The sequence below is a fragment of the Copidosoma floridanum genome, unplaced genomic scaffold (assembly GCF_036245765.1).
Source record: "Copidosoma floridanum isolate Cflo_tuat_1 unplaced genomic scaffold, Cflo_Japanese_pri ptg000013l, whole genome shotgun sequence".
NCBI lineage: Eukaryota > Metazoa > Arthropoda > Insecta > Hymenoptera > Encyrtidae > Copidosoma > Copidosoma floridanum.
Window position 1 is genome coordinate 37,610,132 of NW_028321890.1, and position 18,773 is coordinate 37,628,904.

General features: G+C 47.1%; 1 protein-coding gene across 3 annotated transcripts in view; it reads left to right on the top strand.

Moving 5' to 3' along the window:
- The first annotated feature begins 6,602 nt into the window (after window positions 1-6,602).
- GluClalpha (glycine receptor alpha 1) overlaps window positions 6,603-18,773 on the top strand; it is a 92,209-nt gene continuing 80,038 nt past the window's right edge. For all 3 annotated transcript variants that reach the window (XM_089590876.1, XM_089590877.1, XM_089590878.1), the window contains exon 1: window positions 6,603-6,690. The gene's annotated coding sequence lies outside the window, so the exon portion shown is untranslated. The remainder of the gene's footprint in view (window positions 6,691-18,773) is intronic.

Genomic DNA, 18,773 nt, shown 5'->3' on the forward strand with positions numbered 1-18,773 from the left:
ACGTATATACATACACATGTAGCTGATGTATAACGTGCGCTCGGTCGCGTTACACGTAGCCCTCCCACGTCACCTTCACTGTACGGCTCACGCGCGAAAATTGCGAACAAGAAACCCCCGTTTCAAATAACTCGAAAAGCCTCCGAGTCGCGCCCGACTCACGCGTACAATGCCTTATATATATATATACTCGCGAGTCATACGTGCGTATACAACGGGGCATCATCATCATCATCTTGTTTTTAATTTTTATTTCCCTTGAGAAAAAATATAGTGACGGCCAATTGTCGCGTGACGTTTGGATCCATAAATTTCCGTAGCCCGTATATTTTCACAGGCACCCCGGACACCTGTACGACTTGTATCCACGTGGAAATTAAAAAAAAAAAAGAAAAAAAAAAGGGAGGGGCAGAGAGAGAGAAACGTCTCTATCGCGTGCCGCTCGCGTTTATACACATCAATCTGTATATACACAGGGAGGATCGTCGGTGGTGGCGGCGCACGCATCGACGTCGAGGTGCGAGAGCGATTTGCGCCCCGACCCGCAGCTCTCTCTCTCTCCCGGCTTCTCCTTCGCTCTCCTCCTTTTCTGGTGCTGATGTCGATATTTGCCGGATGAACGCGCGGATGGAGTTCGAGGTTGGGGGCGAGTGTGGGTTGAGATTAAAATTAAAAAAGCGGGAGCTCCCCGCGATAAGGGAAGGTGTCCCCGTGTACGACGTGTCAAGAGGGGTCGCAGGACAAGGCCGAAAGCGTTAAATCTCTTCTCGATCGAGCCCCAACGCTTGTCCTCTTTATTTTCGTGTCGTTCACGGCTTGACGCGACCTGCGAGATTTTACCCGGGAGGGGGTGCGGTGATACAAGAGGGTGGAGGGGTCTATATATACACATATACATTTGCGTTTAAGGTTTTTGTGTTCGAGGGAGTTGGGATTATATCGCTCGCGAGGGGAGAACAGCCGCTGCTGCGGTGGAATTGAAAAGTGGGGCCGTTACGCGTGTTAATGGGAATTTAAGGGGGCCGAGGGGGCATTTCGGGCTTGTTTGCACGGTTTTACCGTTTCACTCCCGCTTCAAAACGCGTCCTGGTTTATGGGGTGGTAAGCATCTGTAATTTGATTCTGACCTCGTTTTGGGGCACACCTATACATGTATATACGACCCTTTTGGAATGTGTTTTAGGGTGGTGGAAGGGAAAAAAAAAAAAAAAAAACACGCACGCGTAAAATTCTACACAGTCACTGGTGTACACGAGATATCGTGGCGAGATACTCCGGTATAATTAATGCGTAAATTTTTATACGCGACACAATATAATGCGGGTGCGATAAATTTTAAAAAGTAATGAATACGCCAGGCCTTTCCGCCCCTCCCTCCCTCTTTGATTTATTATATTCTTTACGTAAAGACTTTTTTTTTCCATTACACAGGCACATGGCGAGGACGGTATTAAAAAAAAAAGACAGTCAAAAAGCAGGTGTCAACAAGAAGATCATTATTTTTGTTTACCGTTGTTTTCTTTTTCACGTTGACGGCTAATCTCGCACTCTACTTTCCCCGCGTGTAAGCTCCTTACGAGCCAACAACAGAGGGGTGGGGGGCTGTGCTCACCTCGTCAAAACCAGATGCGCGTTGTAAATTCCACAACACCTCGAAATTCGGCAAAGTCGAATAAACCGTGACGCCCCGATAACTCTGGTAAACGAAAAAAAAATATATATATATATACACATATTCACGCTCGGCTCGCTCCCCGTTTTCACGCTCAGCCGCCGGCATCTTTATTCGCGACCTCGTCGAGTGCTCCGATGCTATACGGCTATACATACCCTCTCGCGATCTTGTGAACTCCATATACGTAGAGTTAACGGTGCGTCGCCCCCCGCTCTCCCGGAGGATGAAGGGAAAAAAAAGAGGCTCGAACCAACGTGGTCGCATGCAAAGGGGGTGGGTGGGATCGGGAAATCAACGCGCGTACACGTATATATACGGCCCGTGAGTTATCGGCATCGATTTAGCGCGAGTGTCACCCCAGGGGGGAGGGAAAAATTTGAGGAATCCCCTTCGGGCGGGCTCTTCCCCTCGATCGCGCTAATTTATCGGGCTGTAGCCATGTATATGACGGCAGTTTGTCCGCGCGCTCGATCGTTTACACCGAGGACGGGAAAAAAACAGGCCGAGATTCCCTCTTTTTTTTTTTCCCATCCGCCGATCGTTACGTGCGTGCGTTTGAGCTGCGAGGGGTGATTTAGTGCATAGCTCGCGGATCGGCCGGGAATTTATTTGATCGGACCTTTGCAGGCCAACTAATTGAGACGTTGCGCGTCACGGCCGGGGGTGGAAGGGGCGATTGAAACCGGGAGTGGCGAAGGGGGTCCGGGCCGTAAATAAGCGATGTTTACGATTCCGATACGCGGATGGGCCGTAAAAGGGACGCGAGGGTTTGACGGGTACGTACGCGAAATTGATTTGCGACGCGCGCACGTGTATGTATACAACAAACACGCCGATCGCCTGTATAACCTTTTTTTTTTTTTTTCTCCTCCCGATTTTTCCTCGATGAAATTGCCTGCAGTCAAGTTGGGCTACATCGTCGTGTGGAATGCCCCCTCCCCGAATTAATTTTCGAATCGATGGGTGCGGAATTTCACCTTCAGTCGGTCCTTTCGACGATATTCTCGAGTTTTGCCTCGGTGATGGACGATTTTCGAAAGTGCACCGGCAGCCGCTAGGTTGATATACGTATACATACGTAAACAGACGGTATAGAAAGGAGGAGGAGGATCCGTACACGTATTCATGTATATGTATATTTTCGTACACACTGGGGCTCCCCCGCATAAATTAAAATACATTTTCCCTCCGGGGCAGCTAGACCTCTTCAAATAGAAATTTTACTTCGCGTGGAGTTTGCTCGTGTACAATGAAGCGGAGGGATTCGCCTCCACGGCGTGCGCGTGGCTCTGAAAGATTTAGGAGGCTTCGCGCTCAAGCCCTCCTTTATGGAGGACTGGCCCATGCGCGACGAAAATATGTACCAAGTATGGGTGTATTATATACGGAAGGTCCGAAGCGCGTGCAAACTTTTGCGTCGACTTCCATTATAGGTGGCTTTTTTTTTTTTTTTATCGTGTCCTCCTTCTTGTTTTTTCTTGCATCGTTGACCGATCGGTGTTTTTGTTTCTCTCGTTTTAACCGAATGAGTTTCGTTTTAGGTAAAGTTACATCGCTCTTGGCTTACGTACTTTTTACACCATACCACCGATGTTGTACACAATGCAGAAGAAAAAGAAAGAAAATGATATAGAACCAAAACAAGGGGTCCGAGGGGGAGAAAGCAATCGGTGCGCGTCACCAATCACGCTCAACTTGTCGCGTCACCGAAAAAAGCCCCCAGCACTACATATATAATATATCCATACGGCAAAAAGCAATCAAACTCCTTATCAAGCGTCCTACTGCCCCCCCTCTCTCTCTCTCTCTCCTTTTTTTGTCCTTGTTTTTTTATCTCGAGGTTTTCTTAATTTCCTCTCCTCTCGCGTCCGCTCCGATTGTTCGGCGAAATCTATTCGCGCGCCCGATGCACGAGTCACCGCGTCCCGGGCAGTCCGGCCAAGCGAAAACTGGACAAGAGAGTCAATTCTCTTTCGTGAGAGGGTGTTTTTTGCGCGCCTGCGAAACTCCTCCGCACGTAGTACAAGCATTCTACTCAGTTTTATCCCAAACTAACTCCAGTGCTGCGTTTATTTATTTGTTTTATAAGTCATTCGTTTGTGCTTCGCTCTTATTTATCTCGAAGCCTGTCTCCCTTTCATACGTACATGTTTTTTTTTAATGTATTTAAGTTTTCGTGGTATACGTACATTATGTGTGTGTAAAACATATACTCATCGAGTGAGGCTCGACGGACTTTTAATGAATCTGCGAATGGACATTTTTTCCCGAGTTTCGTGGCATTTGTATAAACAAGCGCGAAATAATTTTTCAAAAGTTTCAGGCTTACGAGTATAATTCCACGTGTTGTTCTGTACACGTCGAAGGTAGTCCATACTCACAAAATTGGCCTACAACTTGTCGGACGATTTCATCTTAATCGTACACACTCCCGCGTCGCAAGTGTAAAGAAAAATCCTTTTCCCCCCCCCCATAATTGGATGAAGAGATTTTTATTATCAACACAGAAGCCCCCGCGACTCTCGCCCCACAATCCTCTTAGAGTTCGCGAATTTCTTAAATCCAGCATAATTCTTTTCACGATGAAATACCGCGGTGTCAACCCTTGGCGAAAGGAAGAGAGAGAAAAAAAGAAAAAAACGTTCTCTCGAGGAATGGAAATTCCGATACTTTTATCTCGAAACAAGTACAATGGTAAGTACACACTGATTCTTTTTACGGCTACTTTGGAGGAAAAAGGATGAAAAAAAAAAAAAAAAAAAAAAAAAAATCACGCGGGTAACAACTATCCATTGTCGTTTGTTTGTTTTCTGTCCCCCCTCCCGCACTTTACTCCGGGCCCATCGATGTATCAGACTCGACGATCTTAACAGTCTTTTTCCGTTCCAACGGCGCCACACGATAAGAAACACCAGTTGAACAGCAGCGCTCTCGGTACCTACGCCATCCTACACTGTGTAATTGTAGAGTATTAGCGTGATTTACGACCTTCAGTCACGAATTGAATCACAAAAGCGCACTCGCCTCGCTCCCGCTATCCTTCCTTCCTCGCCTTCGTACGTATACCAACACTCGCACACACGACCCCATGTATCGTATTCCATAATGCTCTCTATTTACGAAACAATGCGTCACCGTCGTCATTCTTATCTCTCGCGAGACTCCATTGGGGGGGGGGGGGGATGGAAACGTAAAATTGTAAAAAAACGCAACTTTTGGAAAATCCATCCCGCAACCAAAATTTCCCCCGTAGCCGTGCAATTTCCCTAATCTCCATTATAACCGAGCGCATATCAGTGTCTGGTGGTGTGTGCGCGTGCACGGCGCTAAATACCCAATTCCTCGTGAAATTAATTCGAGCCCCGGCGAAAACAACGCGAGAGCCGCCCCGTGTCGTTCCAGTGCCCGAACTCTCTGCAAGTCGTCTATATACATATACACGTATGTACTACATACACATAATATATGTATACTTGATCCGAGGGAAAATCGCATACAGCTGCGGCAACGCGACCACCAACAAAACCATCGACGTCGCGGGCGAGCGCATCGGACGAGGTTCGATGGACCCGAGTCTCGTTAAACCGCGGAGGTGCTAGTATATTATTGTTAATCGTTGCGACACCCACCCACACCCGGCAATGCAACTGAGTATATATATATTATGTATTATGTGTGTATGGGTATACACCCCTCTCCTCCCTTGGTTTGGCTGCATCGCGTGCACATACGTGGGATTATAGGGAAGCTGCTCTCGAGGGACGTAGGGGAGAGGAGGAGAGGGAGCGCAAAGGGTGCGGTGTGTATAGAGTGAGAGAGCAGGGGGGTGTAAGGGGGAGGAAAGAAAGAGTAGGCCAACTCGCCCACCCCGCGGATGCTGGGAGTATGACGTCACGTTGCTAAAGCGACGCGCCGCGGCAACGGCGAGCAAAGTATATATACCATCCCTCTCGCTCTCTGGCAGTGTGTGGGTGGGTGTGTGCGCGCTGGGGATCAATAGCGCAGCGCGCTCTACATTTACGTCGGCGGCGGCGCAGCATCCCTCATTTTCTGTCTCTCTTGGCCGCCAGGCGGGCAGGTGTACAACACGTACACATCCTCCCTGGTTCCCGTGACTTGCTCTCGTCGACGTAGTCTTCGTCGTCACCGTCGTCATCCCCCTCCCCCTCCTGCCCCACCTCGTTTCATCCGTGGGGGGAGTGCGCGTCGAGCGGCAGCGCCAGGGAGCGAGCGAGACGGGTGCGCGCCAGTTCAGTCCAGGAGACGGCGCTCCCGCGACAGGACGGACGCACGTAGAGAGAGTCGTCTTTGGTCGGTCAGTCAGTCAGCAGAGATAGATATAGAGAGTTGTTGGGTATAGCCGGCAGTGGCGGAGCTCCCGTGTGATATATAGGGCGAGGATGCCGACGTGGCCGGGCTTGGGGCCCGCCGACCACGACGACGAGGCCAGCAGGGGCATCGACACCGGGACCACGAGTGAGGTTAAAGCCGCAGCCGTGGACGAGGAGGAGCAGCAGTTGCCGCGGGTAACGGAGCACACGGTGCTGGCTCGCGGCGAGTACCGCTAGAGCGAGCCTCCGAGCGAGCCGAAGCGCCGAGTAGCCAGCCAGACAGGCAGATCCCCTCGGCGCCCGCTCTTTGGCTCCCCGTAGCCGCGGAGCAGCCGCCCGGGGGGAAGGACGCGCGCGCACTCGCATCTCTTCGGAGCCAACGAAATAAAAAAAAAAAAAAAAAAAAAAGAGGAACCACTGGTAGCGGTAGACTCGAATTAACTCTGCCAAAAAAACATCCAGCAACGACGGCCGCCCAGCCCTCCTCTTCGCGTTGCTCTTCCTCCACGTCTTTTTCTACTCGTCTTCTTGGTCCTCGTAACGGCGGAAGCAGCTGTGCTGGTGGTTCCGGTGGTTCTGGTGCTGGTGGTGGTGCTGGTGAAGCTGGTGGTGGTGCTTGCAGCCGCCATGCCAGATCCGGGGCGCCCCTGGCCCGCCATCGCCTAGGACTCGAGATAACTCCAGGTGAGGCCACTCGATTTACACCCACTCTCCTCGGTCTGGGCTCCCTATATTATAACCTCGATCCCATTGGGTTGTGTTTTAAAAAATACGTTTTTCGAGTTTACCAAAGTTTTTTTTTCTCTCTCTCTGTCTCGAGGGCTCTTGTGAGCGGTTCGCGGCTTTTTTTTTTCTTTCTTTCCTCCTGGATTCACGCGTTCCCTCGTACGTAGTTGATGGTTATTGGGAGAACCTTCCAACCACTGGTGGTACGGGGACACGTGACGCTCGAATTTAATTTTCACGAGTAGAATATTCCTTTCTCCTCTTCGCCCCTTTCTTTTTATACGTGCGGGGGACAGGTAGTTTACGGCATCGACGCTGCACCCGTTTTATATTGGCACGTCGAGCGCAAGAGGCGCTTTTGTAAGCGTGTAATCAAATCGGTCATAGCTTTTTTTTTTTTTTTTTTTCGTGTGTCGCGTAGTCTCGCGCTGTACGTGTATATATTACACGCCCATACATTTCGGTGCCACAATCGTGGCTGCTCTAACACAATATCTCTCGATTGAGTGATTTCATTGTGATTTTTTTTTTTTTTTTTTTTTCTAAAAGAGGGTTTCTGGCCGGGGGCTTTTATTGAATTTTTAGGATGTATATTCCTTTTTTTTCCGCGCGAAAATGGGGAGAGCAACTTTTTTTTTTTTTTTTTTTTTTTTCTTCACCCGGCCGCTCGTAAAGGAACAGAGTTTAATTAGTCCGGGTAAAGAGCGCAGTTTGAACAAAATGCAAATTTTATTTTTTATCTCGACGCCGGTGGTGCTGATGGTAGTGATGATTCCCGGAGATGAGAAAAAAAAAAAATAAAAAAAAAAATAAAATTTGCAAACGTTCGTATTCATTTATGCAAGCCGCGGCTGGTCAACACTCCCCAGCTTGTCGAGGAGGGTCGGGGAAATAATTTCCAAATGAATTCGGGGCGAAATTTTCGTCTTATGAATACGATTTTCTCTCGCCAACTACCGGGCAAACTACTTAAATTTAATTTCAACTCTCCTCGGCAACTCTTATTTCTCTCTTGCTCGCGCCTTCCTGAAACGTTGCAATTAACTTCTTTGGTGAATTATCGCTACAAGGGAAGACAAAGACAAAAGATCGTCAATTAGACGCGAAGCGTCTCGCCTCGCACTTATACTTTTACGGAGGTGATTGGCGCAGGTACCCGCACCGTCTGACCAAACTCGGCTGTTTCTACTTGCGCGTATACATCCGCCTGATCTCTCCGTATCTTGGCGGGGGGAAAAAAAAAGAAAAAAAAGATTTACACAACTACACATTACCGGTTAATAAAGAGCAAAGGGGTGGGGGTAAGAGTTGTAACACTGACGTATATCTATATATGTATATATATATATTTTTTTTTTTTGGGGTCGTCAGTAGCACGCAGCCAGTAGCACAGTTTCGCTAAAAGCCACGATTGTACTTATCCGGGCTCCGGTGCTAATTCACGCGCCCGAAGTACACGGTGGTAATGCCGGTTATTGTGGCATAATGGAACAACACTGCTGGCTGCCCTCTTTAGTTCCCGCGCACTGTCTCGTGAATAGAAAAACGAAAAAACGAAGAAAAAAATAAAAAATAAAAGAGAAAAGGAAGATGCTCGGCGAAAAAAGTCCTCGAGAGAGAGAGAGATCGGCAGCCAAGCGTTTCTTTTGTTCGGGGGACTCGGAAAGTGCGAAAATCAGCGGTAGAATGGAAAGAGGAGGGCAGGGTTAACGAAAGGCAGCTACGGTCCTCTCAAGCGCTCGATAATCTACATCTCTCCGCGTTTGTCTCGTTCGTTCTTCTCAAAATTGTTTTTTTTCTTTTTTTTTTTTTTTTTTCTTCTTTTTCCTCTTACGTCGGATCACATCGCACTTATGTAGCGTCTGGCATTGGCATCAGGGAAAATTTACGCTTTTTTTGCGACACGTGCCCTTTCACCCTGTTTGCCTTGGGTTCACCTACGTGTGTGTATATATAAAGATAAATCCACTCTACGCCGTCGCCTTACGTTGCAAATCGCTTTGTTTTTTCGCCGAGTTTCTGTTTCGCTCTGCTTTTTCCCGCCGCTATTGTTTGTCGCCGTGGGGCTAAAGCAAATTTCATTGAAACGTTTTTGCTCTTAGCTCCCCCTCCCTCTCTATACCTATACTCTTACGTGTGTGTTTGCGCGTTGGCCTGTTTTTCGTACAAATACCGCGGGCTCGGATTTCCATTAGAATATCTAGCGCGCCCACTCCCATGTACACGTATACATGTGTACTTAATGGAAAATAATATCTTGGGAATATGTATACGCACGCGCGCGAGTACTTATTACTTTGCGTGTATCGAGGAATCGTCGGGATTTACCAATATCACGATGAAACTTGCCGTAGCAGAGGAGGGATGGGAAAAAAGTTCACCAATGTTACGCTTCAAAATATTATTCAAAGGCCATCCTCAAAAAAAGTACATTTTCAGATGTTAATTTTTAATTCTTTTCTCCGTCGGGCTGGGCGCTTACGTATAGTTAGCGATCGAGAGATTATTCACGCTCGAACGCTATATACACGGGCGCAAAATGTGTGTGTAGGTGAGCGCGTTATTCGGGGATTACTCTGCGTAAACATTTTCACTCCATCGTGCCCCACGGGAAGTAGAAAAACACTCCCTCACCCCAGCGACAAAAATTACGATTGTTGTTACAATGTTTTTTTTTGTTCATCCACTTTTTTTTCCATCCCAGCCTACGGCATCGCTTTTTTTGCCCTTAAAAGTGTTGAATCGATCTCGACCGAAGCAACAATGAAGCCTCGCTCGAGAGCCCTTGCTCTTTCCATTTCGCTGGCGCCTCTCACTCTCGTTTCGAGATCAGTCTTTTTCTTGCGAAATTAAGGGCAAGTTTTGATTTTTCGAGCACCCCACTTTCGACCCCCCCCCCTCACGGCCGTGTACACGTCGCATTAGCCCCAACTATGCTGCGCGGATTCGCGATCTTTGGAACTTTTCCTGCGGAAGCACCATTCGGTTCGCACATGGGCTAATTTTCAGTCCGAAAGGTGGATTCACCGGCAACAACCCTCGTCTCCTCCGAGATAAAAGAGCCCCTCTCATCAAATTTTTTTTTCAGGGTCGCTGATGAAAAGTTCCCTCTAAAACTTTTCGTCAAACCTCCGACCTCCGTTCCCCCAGCCTGTACATCGGGTGCGTTGCCCGCAGTTTTTTTTTTCGAAATAACCGAATCACGAGCCCAATCAGGGAGCATCAAAACTCATTTTCGCGAGCGGTAGTCGTAACAATTTCACCGCAAACAAGGGAGGAGGAGATAGAGGAAAATCTCGCCGGGGGAGGAAAAGACGGTATGATGTACCGGTGGGAGCCCTAAATGAATAGATAATTAAAATTGTCCCCGGCTGCCGTGGCTAAACTTTGGAATTTACTCGGCGCCCCCGAGCCCGTGTGTGTGGGTCTCCCGAAACCCCGTGAAACTGTAACTAGCGGCGAAGCTCCAGACGCGCGAGGCGAGACCGGCAAAGCTGTTATTGTCAAATAACCACACCCCAAGACTCGAGCGCGCAGTCGCTAATTTATCATTTCCGCAGTCAAGCGTACATGTCCCGCGCGTGCACATGACTGCGGCAGAAATTGTTGTTGAACTCTGGGTGTACGAGGGGAACATGCACGTCCGCGCGGTCACGGGTTATCGGAAGCTACTGCCGAGGATTTTCGTGATTTCCTCGGGGAATCGGGAGCAGTTCGACGAGCGATTGCCAGTTGGGAGAAATTGGAGGTGAATTACGGAGAGGAGGCCAAGATTTAGAAGAGAAAGAGGAAGGAGAAGAAGAAAAAGGCCGGCACGCGCTCGAAATGCAGCCTCCGTAAAATAAGTGCGCCGGGCGGCTGAGCCAGAAATTTTTTTTTTTTTTTTTTTTTTTCTGCCGCCGTTGTACTTATCGCTGCCTCCACTCTGGCTTTTCCGCCCTGCGCCCCCTCCAAGTGACACTTGATGTTGTTTTTTTTTCTTCTTCTTCCTTTCCTTTCTTTCGCTCGTCCTTCTCTCGTCGTCGCGGGGAAAAACTTAAATTTAAGTAGATTCAGAAGTAGGCGGGTGTGCGCGCGAGTTTAATTTTCGAGGCTCTCTGCTATCGGTGACCCATTTAAGAAAATTCCGTTCGTCCCACGAGTGCGGGTACGTTTTTTTTTTTTTTTTTTTTTTTTTTTTTTTTTTTTTTTTTTTTTTTCGGGGCGGGGATGAACTTGTAGCTGTGCCGTTTGCGAGAGCTTCCTTCGAAAATACATAAAAGCTTGATAAGACTCGTGTCTCGTACGTGGTAAATGCAACGTTAAAAGCTCATCGGCCTCTTTTTTCATCCTTTTGACGATGATTTTTATTTTTGACGATGACTTTAGAATAAATAATATCACCCGGTTCCAATGAAAGCTCCCCTCCCCTTTTTTTTATGACCTCAGTGCGAATACATGTATACACCACGTATGTATACGTATATCGATACGAAAACGTCATTCGTTCAATTACAGTAAAAGCTTTTCCTCCCGTTTCCAAGGTTGGCTATTGATTTTCCTCGAAGCCTGCACCAGAGAGCTTCGAGTCGATGATTAAAAATATCCTCAAATTGCAAACCGCGTACTTACCCGAACCTCATTTCACCAGTATGTATATGGGTATTCTGTACTCGTTTTACTCCCTATTGAGGTATACTTGGGGAGGGGGGGGGGTAAACTCGTGCTTTGTGATTCATACTTTTTCAACTCGCCCTCGGCAGGTGGGTGTCGATTTGAATATGCTAATGAAGAGGCAGGTGGTCAATATTTTCATACCCTCGCGTCGGCTTATATCGGAAACAGTTTACACGCACCGGCGGGCAGATTCGCGGCACGACCTGTGTATGTATACTTGCGGTGGGCTTTTTTTGTTTTTCGGGACGAGCGAGGTATAGAGTCCTTGCACCGCTGTACCGAGGGGGCAAAGGTTGTCAAACACCCTTCCTGTACGGCTTCGGAAAAACCTTTCTGACCAGCTCGAGATCTCAATAGGCCTCTATCCTTTTCGCGAGCGGGCGAGCTCCGGCAAAGAAGACCGTCGGTGTACTTTCTTCCCTCCATCTCTGTTCCCGGTCACATTTTTCTCTCTTATATTTGCCAAGGACGCGCGGGGTCTCTTTAAACGTAAGCTCTTAGTCGTTTCCACCTCTAGAGTTTAAGGGAGTAAAAAAAGTAAAGCAGCGCACCTCCCATCGGATTTTCTCACCCGTTGCAGCCGAACGTACTTTTATAATATACATACGCATACACTTTATACGCGTGATGTATTATATGTAGACCTACATACAACGCCTTGGTGACAGAGGCTTCGAATTATTTACGCGTCTCTGCGACACAGTGCACGGGAGAGGAAAACTCCGCTGGCTGAGTGCCCTTCTTGCTTGCTCTGCTCTGATGTGCTCCAGCATTTCGAGGGAGCTCTGCCGAGTTCGCTGCACACACCCTGCGCACATATAGATAGACGGACGCACCTGTACACGCACATGTATACTATATTATGGGTATGTGTGTCGATCTTCGGATGCGCGAGTACTGACTTTACACGTGGGGGGTATAGGTATACATTTACCATTTCCCTCCCCCTAACTTTTCGTACGATAGCTATACATATACGTACGTATACGGTACGTGCCAACGTATAATATATACATACCCTGCACGGATGAGCGAGCGAGCATTAATATACACGAGCACACCCCATACCGGGGTACATTCGACACGCGCGTCGTGATACTGTTTCTCCTCGTTTCGGATGCACGTCCAATTGTTCCCCGGAATATCCTTGGCTGGCGCGGCGGAATAAGAGGAAAAATCGGATATGACGATCATCCGGATGGGCGAGGCGTACGTGCAAGCGTTACTCATACACGCGAAAGAACAGGGCCAGAGAGAGAGAGAGAGTCGATGCTGCTCGGCCGATTGAAAAACGCTGGTGGGGGGGACGCGGCCCGAATCTCAATTGGGAAATCGGTATAACGTAAGACCGACGCGGTCGAAAAAGTAGGCTATATATAGGAGATGGAGCGGGTGTTATTCTTGGCAGCTGGAGAAAAAAAAAAAAAAAAAGAGGAGGCATCTCGTTTCGTAGGCAGGGGAGCTGGTTAGTAGGTACACAGCCGTCACGGGGCGACGACGAGTTTGGGTGGGTCAACCAGAGACCGGCCCGAGGAAGATGTATGGAGGGGCCGACGTATATATATATATAGCTGTGGGAAAATCGATGGAATACGCGTATACATACACACACCTACGCGAGAAGTTTTCCCACAACCCCTTGTACCTTTTTCCTCCTTCTTCTTCTTCAACTTCCGAGTTCGGAAAATACTTAATCCAAACGGCGCTGTGCTGTTTATTGCGCGTCAAGAGGGCAAAGACGGATGATGGGATGAAAAGACAGCACAGGCTACCCTGTCCGTTCGTGTAGGTATACGTGGGCGGAGGTGTACGCGAGCGACGGAATAATCAATCGGCTCTCAATCTCCGGCCGGTGTTGCCTCTATTTTGCGCGCGCGCACGTGCCCCACCCCCGTCTCGTCAACACGGGTTCTCCGATGTCGACAGCACCACACGTTAACGCTTAAAACTATACATACGCATGGTGCTAATCTCGAGACAACGCGACGACTTTAATAACAAGTCTTGCGTGGGGGCCTCGATGAATTTGGGATTCGCGGTGTATTAATGCTCTCTCCGGGGCTCTGGTAACTCGGCAACCATACTGCTCAGGGTAATTTATACGCAACTCATAGCGAGTTGTTAATTAGATGCCGCGGCTGATGGTTTGCTAAACACACGCTACGAGGGCGCCGTTAATTTCCGATGCTCGATTTTCAGCTGCAAGAGAGTTTGGTTCATCGCCTTGTTTTTTTTATAATTTACGGACAAAATGGTTTGTATAGCTTGTGCATCATGTACCGTCACAGGTGTGGATTTTAATTCTCCTTCGACGTTGGAATTATTTTTTTTTCTTTTTCATGCACACTTGATTTCTCGACTCTCGTTCCTTTTTTTTTTTTCTTTTTTTTTTTTTAAATATACAGTACACGTGTACGGCTCGACACTCGTTGACCTATAATTTCCGCGGGTCATCTTGACGATAGAAAATATATATATATATATTTTTCTTTTTCATTTTAACGAAGTCGATGCGTGTTTTCATTCCTGAATATACATTTTTTTCCTCTCGAGCGCGCGCGTGCTCACCTGATTTTAATTTATTTTTCCGCATACGTTATAGTAGAGAGCAAAAAAACACATTTTTTTTTTTTTTCCTCGCATCAAGAGCAGCCTCGCGTAACCTCGAGATTTTATTTATTTTTTTTCCCACCAACAGCAACCACCTATTTTTAAATATACGACAAGTGTACACACGTTACTCCAAACACACACGCGTCCCCAGGGCGCTAGCACAGTTCGCGCGCGGTGTGCCACCCAAAAATAGGCGAAACCCCTGATGACCGCCACCTGCACGAATAATCATTATCATTTTTAATGGGGGGTCCTCTTGCTGCAGTGGTACAGATATACATACACGACCGGACGACGACGCCCGAGATTGCAGCTCGAGCTAGACAGAGTAAGATTCAAACGAGGGGGGGGGATCATTTACGAGAGGAAGAGGAAAAGAGAGCGCATGCCCTCCCGCGTCAGGTAGGGCCGTGGCAAGCGGAAAGTCGGTACAGTGCCACCCCGGCTCCTATGCGATGTACATATGTATATATATATACACAGCGGAGGAGGCGAGGTGGTGGCGAAAAGACGAAATGTGGGTTGAGGATCCGCGAGAGTTCGCGCACCAGCTACCTTTTGACGGATGAAATTGAAAATTGCCCGGGAGCAGATCGTATACATGTACCACTGCCCGGTGAAAGTAGAAAGAAAGAAAGAAAAAAAAATAATAATAATAATAATAATAATAATGATAAAAAAATTCAGGGAGGTAGAAAAAGAGAGAAGGACTTGCCGAGAGGGTGGAATTCTCCACTCTTTTTTTTTTTTAATTCCAGCAGCTCACGTCTATCAGGTGCCCACGCCCTTTTTCGAGCACACCGCTCCCGAGAAGACAGGGTGGGGGGGATGAGATCGAAGGAAAGGAGACTGCGAAACTGCAGCATTCGGTGTATGTATGTGTATATATATATACATGCACACAGGTAGAGACGAGCGAGGAGTAGTGCCGCGAGCTAAATAACGTGCCGGCGGTTGGGGCGCTGCGGGTGCCCGATAAAGCAGACTGACAGGCGCACGGGCAGAGACAGCATTTGATCGGGGCTGCATGGTGCACCTGCCCGAGCCCTCGCTCTCCACCCACCACGTATAGGTAATTCGACTAGCTGACGGCAATGATCGAATTAGCCGGGGATGGATCGACGTGCTGGGTGGGGCCGAGATGACGTATGGGGCCCTCCTCCTCCTCCAACCCCCGTTGCACCGGACAGCAGCGCCCCGAGCTCTCGATTTTCGTCCGTGTATTGTCGCTCCTGCTGCGGATGTGTCCATCCATCTGTATCCATCCTGCAGCTGCTATACGTTTTATATACATACGAATTGGGTACTCGGGAAGCGGAGGTGTGTGCACGTGGCAAATAATGCGGACTATACGCATAGGTATATACTTACGTGTACAGGAAACCCTCGATCGGTCTCTCGTTGGCCGCGTGGCTGTACATACGTATGTGCACACGACGCGTGTGCGCCCGATTATATTCACCGAAAATCACTTTCTACACTCCTGTCCGCCTGTGTACCAAGATTTCCACTACCTGCTCACATGTGTATCGGCTCACGGTCACCCGAGGGGCTTTCCCGTTTGTTTTAGCGATGTAACGCGATTCGCTGGTACATATATATACATCATACACTGTCCGTCAGCTTTGATGACGAGTGCTGGCTTGCTTTGACGACAAGAGCAGAGCTCTCGTATAATGAGATATCGATCGGACGATGAAAGTTTAACCGATCGAAACCAATTGGGAAATCGAGTTTACTCGCGACAAGCATAGGTAAACAATTTCAATAGTTTATCAAAGGAAAAAAAAAAAAAAAAAAAAAAAAACATTTTCAATTCGTACAGTCATTAACGAGGGGCGCGTGTTTAAATTGAAAACCGATAACTCGTTACTTTTTCCTTCGAGAGAAAACCCCGGGGCTGTGCTGTGTATGTTGTGTACGACACACTTGCATCCCGCTTAAAGCGCTAATTATACTTTAATACGGGAATTAGGGGCGATGATTTTACAATCGATCCCCCCCCGGCCGTGTACAACGAGTCAAACCGCGGGGCTGCTCCCCAGCGATAATTCACTTGGACCCTGGGCTATAATTATTAATTATCGCCGTGCAGCGAAAAACGTATACGTTCCTATATATAATAATAATAATATCCGAATTTCCGCGAGTGAGAGTCGTGTCGAAACTCCCCGACCGGGCGACCCCGTTGCGCGCAAGTGCGTATTGAAAAAAGAGAAGAAAAAAAAGGGGGTCAGCCTCTCTCACCTTCGAGGGCGGAAAAAGGGCCACACTTCATCCGAATGGAGCACTAAATATTTCGGCCGAGGAAATTGCAGAATCTCGTATTGCGGGACGGGGGGAAATTTTTTTTTTTTTTTTTTTTAAGTAACGGTCCGAGGAGCGATTTTTTGCCGACGCAGCTGAAACTCGATTACCTTGGAAAAGTACACACACGCAACCGCCAATACTTTAGATAAGTACTTGCCGTTTCAGCAGAGAGAGAGAGAGAGAGAGCGCGTTGTAGCGGCTTTGGCTTTTCTGGACCCAACCCTATGTACCACGCTGTCACAATTTTTGTTATTTTATCGGATTGGTCCTTTTTTAGTTGTATCAACGAAAAACACTGTTTATTTCGAGTCGCAAACCAAATACTAATATATTTCAGTGAAAAACATTATTGAAAAGAAATATTATTTTCCTTTGTCGTGATGAAAGAAAGAAACACTTTTAGAGCTAATAATTAAGATTAAAAAAAAAAAAAATTATAAACATTTTATTTGGTCTGTTAGTTGTATATTATCGATAATTTACTTTCTATTTTTTATTGAAAGTTAGACTTTCAGTTTCTTTGGACTTTTTTCAGTAGGATCTTGTCTCTTTCCCTCTTCAACGCTTACCTTTATGTTAAATTTCGATCCAAGTACCAATTGCTTTTAGAATCTCTATCTGCATTCCCTCTTTCACTTTTTGTCTTTGAAGTACTTGTGCAAAATTTTTTCAGCCTTTATAGCTGCGTACGCCCTTTTTTTCACGACTGTTTTGATATTCAACCATCAGTTATTTTTCCTTTAAATCTATCATTACTTCATCCTGATACTGTGTTTGTATTCTATAAATTTATGATTACACTGTCATCTCGTTTTCTTTGTACGTTACATGTTTATCTTTGAGGCTTTGTTTTACTGTGCATATGTTCCTTATCTTCAAGTCTTTGAGCCTACGTTGTTGCCCGTGTGTCTTTTACTTGCTACTATCAACTTATTTTCTCAGCCTCAATAAATTTCGCGTTTGCTACTCTATGATTTATCTCCAGTCTTTGCCGCAGCTTTACTGATTCTGCAGGGCTTTTGAGGAAACAAAAAATCATCCCCAACTATCTTATTTGCTTAGCTTCTGAATTTCCTTTATGACGCAGTCTGCGAATAACCTATGACTCTGTTCAGGTATTTTTTATTCTTTTGTTGCTTATTTACGTTTTCCCCTCTTTAATGTAGTTAACAACTATTATGATTCATAACATGGGACGTGGACAGTCGGGGATGACGAGTCTGTGTTTTTCTGTAAAAAATGGGTTAATCAAATTCCACTCACGCCGCGATATGCAAAGATTGTTTTTTTTTTTTTTTTTTTTTTTTTCAGTCTCAGGCGTCAATCATCGATCAGGGTGTTTGAAGAAGAAAAAAAAAGTTAGAACAGCGCCGACAGGTGCATACTTGTATACTAACTCTCGCGCGATCGAAGGCATGCAAAAAGAAGCCCAAAACACCCCTCGTCATGGTGTAGGTACCTACAGGCCAACTTGAAGTAGCGCCTGTCGAAACTTGGCTCCAACTTTTTCAATAATAATAACAGCGATAACCCGCGCCAGGGCGCAGAGCACGCGAACCGATAATATTACAGCTGGCGTATATCCCGCACCCCTAGCTCGTTGCCTCTCATTACACGTTTGCTTTACCAAATTTCCAGTTTCGGTTTACAAGCCGTACATGTATACCTGTATATACTAAATGAATACATACCCAATAATAATGAATCCTCGATGCTCATCGGAAAAACCGACAACAGAGAGAGAGGGAGCCGAGAAAAGGGGTTGGATAGACAGACGGGGGTAGAAGTAGCAGGAGGGGAAGCGATAGCTCGGATTGATCCGAGGAGGGGCGGCCGAGGGTGCCCGTAGTCTCGCTGCCAGAAATCTATCTCGGTCAAACGGCGTTAAAACAAGAAGACGAAGCAGGTTGTTCGCTATATACGAGAGGGGGGGGTATATCGAGGGGGATTACACACCTACTAAATTTGTTATATACCGATGGACTGAGGGTTATTGGGTTCTATGTACTGCTGGCATACTGGGAAATGGGCCGAGGGGAGGAGAAAAAAAAAAGGAATTGTCTGGTCCCGAGTGTCTTTTGCTACGGCTACTATTAGCTGATGGCTGGCTTGCGGCGGCAATCGGAGCCTCGATAAGTTTCAATTAACGTCGCGTTTCCATCGATCGGTATATATGCCTACAACTGAGCCCGGCTTTCTTTTTTTTTTCTGTCTCTATACATATACATATGTACTTGGTAGGTTATCACTTCTGTGGTTTTTTTTTTATTTATTCTTGATAACGATGAGTGCACCTATACTTTACGATAAAATCGTCATTCACAAGTACGAGATGGAATCTGTGAGCGTGTAACTCTGCAGGCGCTCTTTGCAAAAGTTTCGTAGGCGGAAACTTTGCGCAGAACCGAGCGATGGATGACGGGCGTGGCTCGGGCGAAAAACTACTTTTACATTTACAAGTA